The sequence below is a fragment of the Chiloscyllium punctatum genome, chromosome 33 (assembly GCF_047496795.1).
Source record: "Chiloscyllium punctatum isolate Juve2018m chromosome 33, sChiPun1.3, whole genome shotgun sequence".
NCBI lineage: Eukaryota > Metazoa > Chordata > Chondrichthyes > Orectolobiformes > Hemiscylliidae > Chiloscyllium > Chiloscyllium punctatum.
In genome coordinates, this window is record NC_092771.1 from 32739013 (window position 1) to 32747766 (window position 8754).

An 8754-nucleotide genomic window follows, 5' to 3' on the forward strand; every position below is an offset into this window, starting at 1 on the left:
TACAGAAATTAGTTGAGACCTGCATTCTTCCTCACTTTCTGCATAACCTGATATATACCATATTATATTACATTTGCCATTTCTTTGCCACTCTCCGAGCCTGCTCAATTTCTTATGAAGACTCCCGGCTTTCTTGACACGATCTGTCTTTCGAACGACCTTTGTGTCAACTTCAAATGTAGGGATATTCGTCTCTGTTCTTTTGCCCATAACATGAATAGCTATGCTCTCAAAACCGATCCCTGTGGAAGTCTTAAAAGTCACTGGCTACCATCCTTCAAAAGACCTCTCTGTTCTCACTCAGCCAGTCAGCCAATCCCCCCCCCCCGCCCCCCTTGTCATGAACAGCAAGCTGTTACCTTGTTTAGCAGTATACTGTATGGCAGCTCATCACATGCCTTATAAGCATTGAATTAGACAACGTCCACTAGTTCTCCTTTGTCGAACGTCTTTGGGACTTTCTGAAATAAATTTAGAATAGCTGTCAGACATGACCATCCCTTTATCACGCTATGCAGACATTGCTCTATTTTAATATCCTTTTCCAAGTTTGTGATTCAAATTTAACCAAACAGTTTCGATTACGTATCAGTAAACTAAAAGTCAATCAAGTTCGAATTTATTATTCTGCCAACATCGAACCAATGAGATAATCCAATTTTGTAGATATAAGAAAGGCAGGCATTTTGAGCATCCGACAAAGTTACTGCCGTCAAGAGAGACCCAAAGGAGAAAGGGAGTGAAAGAGACCAGCCGAAAAAAACAAAAATACAGGTTGTGAAATGAGTGGAATGACTCTGGTCACATGCGCAGCTGAAACAAAATAAATCTTAGCATGAAAGCTGCTTAATTGCGCTGCTGCATCACGCTGCTGGATCTGATCATTACTACGATCACATGTTCACCACATGTAGATAATTGATAACTCGCCCGAGTCTCAGTTCATTTGCTGCTGAAAGTCTCACTTTTTCCCCCTTTTATATCATTATAGGGGAGTTTAAATGGAATGTAGGTAAGTGTAGCCATATTTGGTCGAATGAAGAATTGCAGTTATGAAGAATGATGTTTTCAAATGAACATCAAACAAGACGATGAGAATTCAGTGAAGGAACAAAAAAACAATGAATGTCCTGGAAGAGTGCCACAGATCTCCGAACACCATAGGGGTATAAAGGAGCTAATAGGCAGTTAATCTCGAAACAATGATAAAATAACAGGGCCGCAAATAGAAAGGGATTTTCACAACTCCAATTTAATGTGTCACTGTAATATGAGATGATTTTTCAAGTGATTTCAAGAGCACTGTTTTGGACAGTCATGGTAAGACCAACAAGAGGGGTGCAATTGCGGGGCTAGTTTTAAGAAATTAAGCTGGACAGTAGAAGGAATGGCAGTGGGATAGCACCGTTGTGGCAGAGATCATAACCCAGTCAGCTTTAGCATCATACTGAAAACAATCTCTGGTGTATGTTAATTTTACCAAGGGTTTTGATGAAGTCCCACATGGAAAAATGGTTAAATGTTGGACGTTTCTGGCATGAATGGAAACGTGGCAATGAAGGTATTATGCTAGCTTAGTGGCAGGAAATAAGGACGAATTGTTGACAGGTAATCTCTGGTCCATGTCAGTAAAGAGTCTGACACTAGGATCGATCTCACAAACACGCGAATGAAATGTATCATCTAGTTTTAAGGTCCCGATGGTGGGAGGGGACACGTTTACCCAGAAATACTTACAGCATCAGCACAGTGACAACAGTGTCGATATTAGAGTTAGAGTATGGAATGCCGCTGTAAAATGGGATGAGCAACGTAAAGGAGGTTTATTGACCGTGGGAGAGAGAGAAATCTCCGAGAATGGGTGGGTTTGAATTCCGAGATATGGAATGCAGAAGTGTGATATTCCGCAGAAGTAAGCAATGCTGCGGAATATCATATAGTCCCAGCGAACAGGCCCAGAATCAGAGAAATTGAGTGGCGCTGCAGCGAAGATCAAACTGGAAATGTGATGGGGATGAGCCTGCTGTGATGGTATAAAAGTACATGAAACGCTGGGGCTGGGAGCACCAAAATTACCTGAAGTATCTCCTATTGACACGGAGAAGGGAGCATTCGGACATCAGTCTGGGAGCTCCAGTTCACGTGGAACAGCTTCTGTTGGCATGAAGCTGGGGGCATTGCTGCATCACAACTGCCAACCTCTCTTGGAGTAGCTTTTATTGATAAGGAACAGGAAGCAATGGGACATCAAAGTGGGGGAAAAGTTATTCAGTTATTTTATTCTGATTTAAAGTAGTTTTTAGCAGGACACAAATTTGTAGTTTGAGTTAGTAGCTATCCCAGGGAAATCTCTCAACAGGAAGGGAAAATGATGCAAAGGTCGTAGGTCATAGAGGAGATTCTATGCAGGGAGAAACGGAGGTAATCGTTTCTCTTTCTGACTTTTGTCATATGTCTGACTGCAATTCGGTTCATTTGCAGCAAGCGATTTTCAGCTCATATCATGTTATTAAATTTCCTGAAAACCCACCCAAGTCATTAAAGCAATCTAAACGTCCAAAAATTAATGGAATATATGTGGTGTAGCGATATGCTTGAGTTTATCTTGATTTCTGGAGGAAAAACAGGAAACTGATGTTGAAATGTACAAGATCAACGGTGATCCCATTCAATGGCTGAACAGACAGACGGTGAATGGAAGCTTCGTGAGGACAAATATATTTTCTTTGTGAAACTCGCTGATTCACAAAGTGACGACTTTTGGACTGAAGCAGTTATATGACTTTCTTTCTGGTTGTTAAATTTTTGAACATGATTGCTACTTTTCCTTTCCATGTTAACATCACAACTCTGAACCATGAAAGCGTGAAAAACATGTGAGCCAAGTGGCACAAAATGTAACGTGCCTGACACCAGATCAGAACATTGTAAGTTTCACTGCTATCCAGTTCGAGGTTAACGCAGGTATAGTTTACATTTACAACCTAATGTTCCTCATTGTTCTGAAGCTGAGTATAGGTTTAAGTTCCTGATCTGCAGGCGCGAGAATCCCTTTCAGTGAATGTACTGGAGAACATCACTATCAATGTCGCAGCGTCGGCTCATGGACCGACGAGACACTTCACACTTTTTCAGATACTGGGACATTGATTCTGATGTTCGAGGGGAATTAATTGATTTGAAGCATTGAAAATTAACCTATCACAGATGCTCACGCTGTTACTGCGGAACAAAACAGCACTGACTAGGAATTGAACACAGGCCACGGTGGTACAAGTGCGAAATAAAGACCATTACATGACCAGGGACGACTACATCGGTCAGACGAACGGGTTGGATGACAGCATTCAAACTTCTTGGATGTGCTCTTGGCAGAAACAATCGCTTGACTATCCTCATTCCATTTTCCACCCCTTGGTCTTATATGCCCTATCATTACAAATACAGACCTGAATACCTCTGAAGATTGTGTGGATTTCATCACAATGAATTGTAGATTTATCTGGAGAAAGTATTTCCTGCTTATCTACTCAAAACTTACTGCATCTTAAATCAAGTCTACACCCCGTAGTTTTTGACTAAGAGGAAAAATTTCTTTCAGCCTAGCCTGCCTTTATCTCTCATTATTTTGCACGTTTCAATCATGTCTCCTCACAATCTCCCCTTCTCCATGGAAATTAGGTCAGAAACATTGATCGTTTACAACAAAGCATCTTTTGCTGAATATTACACTGTGTCCTTTTCCTGAGACTGATGTTCCAGTGATCTCTGTCACTTATCAGTAAAAGCTGCTCCCTGAGGACTGATCTCCGGGCAGCAGTATGTAAATGGATTGACTGTTTTTAAGATCCAGATTGTGGGATTGGGTCACGTCCACCCAACACCATTGACTGCAGCGGCACAGACTGAACAATATCAACGTGAGTGCTTAATTTTCAAATGCCTCAGTGAAATTGGAGAAAGGACGTAAAGCAGGGTTACTGATCATGGGAGGGAGAGAAATCTCCGAGAGTGGGTGGGTTTAAATTCTGATATATAGAACGCAGAGATGAGAAAGGGCAAGGGTTTGAAGGAGCAAAATCATCATATCGACGAATATTTTCATGTAAAAACGTTTGATTCCCTCCCGCGTTTGTTAAGCATGTATTACTTTTCATAAAACGGTAGAAAATGACAATACTGTAAGTCAAATTCGAGCTGATATTTCTGCTGCTGCAACCCAAAGCACTCACCACTGCACGATATTGGCACCACATGGAATAACATGATGTGAAAAGCAGTAAAGATAGTCATAGAGGATATCATAGAAACAGAACCACATACACAACTGGAACACTTGACAGACAGTGACTGAGGCAGGCAAACTCAGGGTGGGCTGAAACTTTAACTTCGGTATCTTCAAAGCCGGTGAAGATTTCATCACTGTGTTTGCTGAAGGCTAAGATTGATGTACTTCTCCAGAAGATGAAAGGGTTGGGGATATATGCAGGGTATTGGTGGAATGTACTTGCACAAAAAATTGTAGTTTACCATCGGTTACTTTACCAATTTCATCAGACAAGGAAATGACCACTGCTGTGGAATATCATATAGTCCCAGTTCTCAGGCCTGGAATCAGAGAAACTGGTGGCGCAGCAGCGAAGAACAATTAGGAAATGGGGATTGGGATGAGCCAGCGGATGTGGCTTCAGTGCTGAAATCCGTGATTGCGAAGTATTTCTCTGAAATTGTAGATTCACATGAAAAGCTGTAGCTGGGAGCTCTAACCACACCTGCAGCAACTTCCATTGACACGAATAAGGGAGCATTGGGACATCAAGCTTGCAGTTCCAACCTCACCTGGAGCAGCTTCTATTGACATCTGCACAGAGAGAAATGGAGGTCATGTTTTTGCACTCTGACCTTTCTCATATAGCTAACTCTGCTCTCGGTAAAAATGCAGGAAGAGATTTTTTTGCTCCTTTCTTATTATTCAATTTCTAGTAAACTCGCACAGGTCGTTAAGTATTAATTCGAAAATTAGCGGGATTACGATGTTATGATTAGGCACTAGATTACCACGGGTGATGGAGCAAAAGCGTTAAAGTGAATTTGAACATCATCAGATGAGCGGAGGTTCCATTGAATGGCTGACGAGACACAGGGTGAATGGAAACTTCATGAGGATGACTGTGTTTTCGTTACAAAACTTCCCGCTGCACAAAGAGTGGATCATTGGAATGAAGCTGTAACAGTGAATATCTTTCCTCGTTGTTCAACTTGTGAACATGAGTACGATTGCTCATCTCTGCAGCATGCCAACCTCAAGCATGCGCGAACACAGTGTCACAATGGATAATGCGCTTGATTACAGTCCACTTGGTCAAGAGCAAGGCTGGCAGGCTTCAAATCCCCATAAAAGCTAACCTTCCGCATTGTTCTAAAGCCAAGTTGAGGTTTGAATTCTTAACCTGCAGGAGTGAAAGTCATTAAGGAAATGTCCCCAAGAACATCAGAGTCAATGTCCCAGCGTCATCACAAGAAAGGAAGCTGAAATCACACGCTGCTCAAGGGTACCTTTCAATTTTTCAAACCTACCACAGAACAATACCCACAAGAAGAATACTTGGAAAACAGTGACTGAGATGTGGGAACTCAGATCCGGTTGAAGTTTTAATTTCAATGTCCCTCGAGACTGTGGAGATTGCAACACTGAATTTGTCGAAGACTAAGATTGATCGATTTTTTTTTACAAAACTTCCAAGTTTCATCGCATGTTGCAGGGTTTTGTTGAAATGAATTTCTCAATAACAATGTAGGTTAACATCGGTTACTTCTCCAATTTCCTCAATCAATCACTGCTGTGGATTATCAAATAATTATACTTTCAAAGGGTTAGAGTCAGAGAAATTGTGTGACGCATTGGAAATGAGGATAACAATGACTGCGAAGATATGGGTGCAGTGATGAAATCTGTTTGTGTAACGTCCTTCTCTGATGTTCGAGATGTGCATGAAATGTGAGCTCCATCTTCACCTGGAGCAGCTTCTATTGCCATGGAGCAGGGAATATTGGGACATCAGACTAAGGGAAAGGGTGCTCAGCTATTAAAATCTTAAGTGAAGTAGTTTTGTGGCAGAACACATGGTTGCGGATTGAGGGAGTATCTGTCGCAGGGAACTATCTCAATAACAAAGAAAACTTCTGCAAAGATTCAACTCATGGAGGAGCAACTGTGCAGAGAGAAGCAGAGGTAATGTTTGTGCTGTCTGACCATTCCTCTCTGGCAGACTCTAAACTAGGTTAAATTGAATAAAGGCATTTTAAACTCATTTTATAGTATTCAATTTCATGCATAGTTGCACAGGTCGTAAAAGTAATCGAAACCTCCGAAAATTAACTGGCATATACGATGTGGTGGATGGGCTTGTGTTCACTTCAGTTTTGGCAAAAACGCAGGAAAGTGGATTCGAAATTCATCAGATCAACAGTGATCCCATTGAATGGCTGAGCAGACAGAGGGCGAATGGAAACATCATGAGGTCATATGTACTTTCTTTGGAAGACTCACCACTTCGCAAAGTGAGGAACAGTGGACTGAAGCAGTTAAAGTCATTAACTTTTATTGATTTTTCAACTTGTGAACATGACAGCTATTGCGGATGTCAGTGATAACATCACAACTCTGAAGGATAAGCGCCTGCCTGGGGTCAGTGGCGCAATGGATAACGTGCCTAACTATTGCGATTATATGCTCGAATCTTACCTTGCTCGTGGGCAGTGCTGACTTTATCCTCCTCTTCTGTTGTTCTGAGGCTGAAATGCGGTTTCAAATCCTGAAATACAGGAGTAAGATCGCTTTCATTGAATGTGAAGCTGAAGTAGTTGCACACACTGCTCTTCGCACCTTTCTCCTTTCCAAACCCACCTCTGGTTTATGCGGCAGCTAGGCCTGGCAAGGAAAGAGGATAGAGAGCCAAGTATATGCTTTAACAATCTGCGGGAACTCTTTGGGAAGCGGACTCAGAGAAGGATGGAGTGTGAACTGTCTGACTGAGCAGAGGTTTCTGAGGCACCATCCCCTTCTTTAAGAGGCCGTGACATTGACTCTCATGTCCCGAGATTATGAAATGATTAAATGATCTGAGGTATTATAAGCACTCCCATTGCAGGTGCTCTGATTTTGCTGATGTCGCTCTCACGATCAAAACAAACCCCGAGTCCCGGACTGAGAATCAAAACCGTGTCGCAAGTCAGAAAGTGAACAAAATGGAACCGCTAGCCCACCAGAAACAGCCCTCAAACTCGTTGTAAGTGTTCTTGTCAAAAGAAATCGCTTGACGATCTTTATACATTTTCCATCACTTGGCGTTGTATGCATTAGCAGCTCAAAATCACATCCGTGTACTTCTGAAGATTATTTGGGCCAAATGCTGTGAATCCTTGCAGACTGTGAACTCTAGATTCAACCACCCGCTGACTGATGAACATTTTCTGCATATCACCCCACCCTTTCTACCTCTTACTTTAAAGCTACGCCCCCTGTTGATTGGTCAAGATGAACCGTTTCTTTCAGTCTGCATTGTTCATATCCCTCATTATTTATTGCATATCAAACATGTCACCTCATATTCTCCACTGCTCTAAAAGAAACAACCCCAGTCGAACTAATCTCTCTTCATAATGTAAACTCTTCAACGCGACAATAACTTGGTAAATCTTTTCTGCACGTTTTCCAGTGTTATCACGTGCCTTGTATAACGTGAATTGCAGAACAGCATGCAATATTCTCGGGGGAGACGAATGAACAAATGACATAAATGACTGGAGAAAGACACAGAAACTTGCCTTTTTCCAATAAAACATCTTTTGCTCAATACTACGCTCTGTACTTTTCCCGAGCCCATGCTCCAATAATCACTTGTCAGTGTCAGTAAGCGCTGCTATACGAGGATTGATCTCAGAACCACTGCAATTAAATGGATTGAATTGCTAGAAGGTCCCGACCGTAGGATTGGGCCACTTTCACCAAAAACAGTGACCATAGCAGTACAGACTGAACAGTGTCAATATGAGAGTTATATTGTGCAATACCTCAGTGAAATGGGAGGGTGGACGTATAGGAGAGTTAGTGCTTGTGGGAGGGAGATAAATCTGCGATAACGGATGACTATGATATTTGAAACACAAAGATGTGAGAGAGTAGGTGTTTGAAGAAGTAAATTTATCACCACGAAGAGTATTTTAATGTTAAAAAAAATTGATTTTTTTTCCCGCGTTTGCTAAGCACATATCACATGGAGTAAAATGGGAAAAATGCCGATTACTGTCATTGCGATTTGAGCACAATGTTGCCACAATGCTAAGGATGAACCATTTTGTGATTCCGGTGCTACATGGAAAAACACGAATAAAAAAAACCAATAAGGATCACGGCAGAGCTTATATAAGGAACAGAACCACATGCACAAAAGAACACTTGCCAAACAGTGACTGAAAAGTGGGAACTCAGCTTTAACTTTAATGTCCTGAGAGACTGTGCAAATTCCAACACTTGTTTGTAAAAGACTAAGTTTGCTCGATTTCGACAAAACTTCTAAGAGTCATGGGAGACTGCGGGGTGTTGTTGAAATGTAATTCTCAATAACACGTTGTTTAACATCGGTTAGTTCACCAATTTCCTCACTCATTCACATAATTATTGCTGTGGAATATCATATAACCCCAGTTCACAGGAGTGGAGTCAGATAAATTGAGTCGCACAGCCCTGAAAAC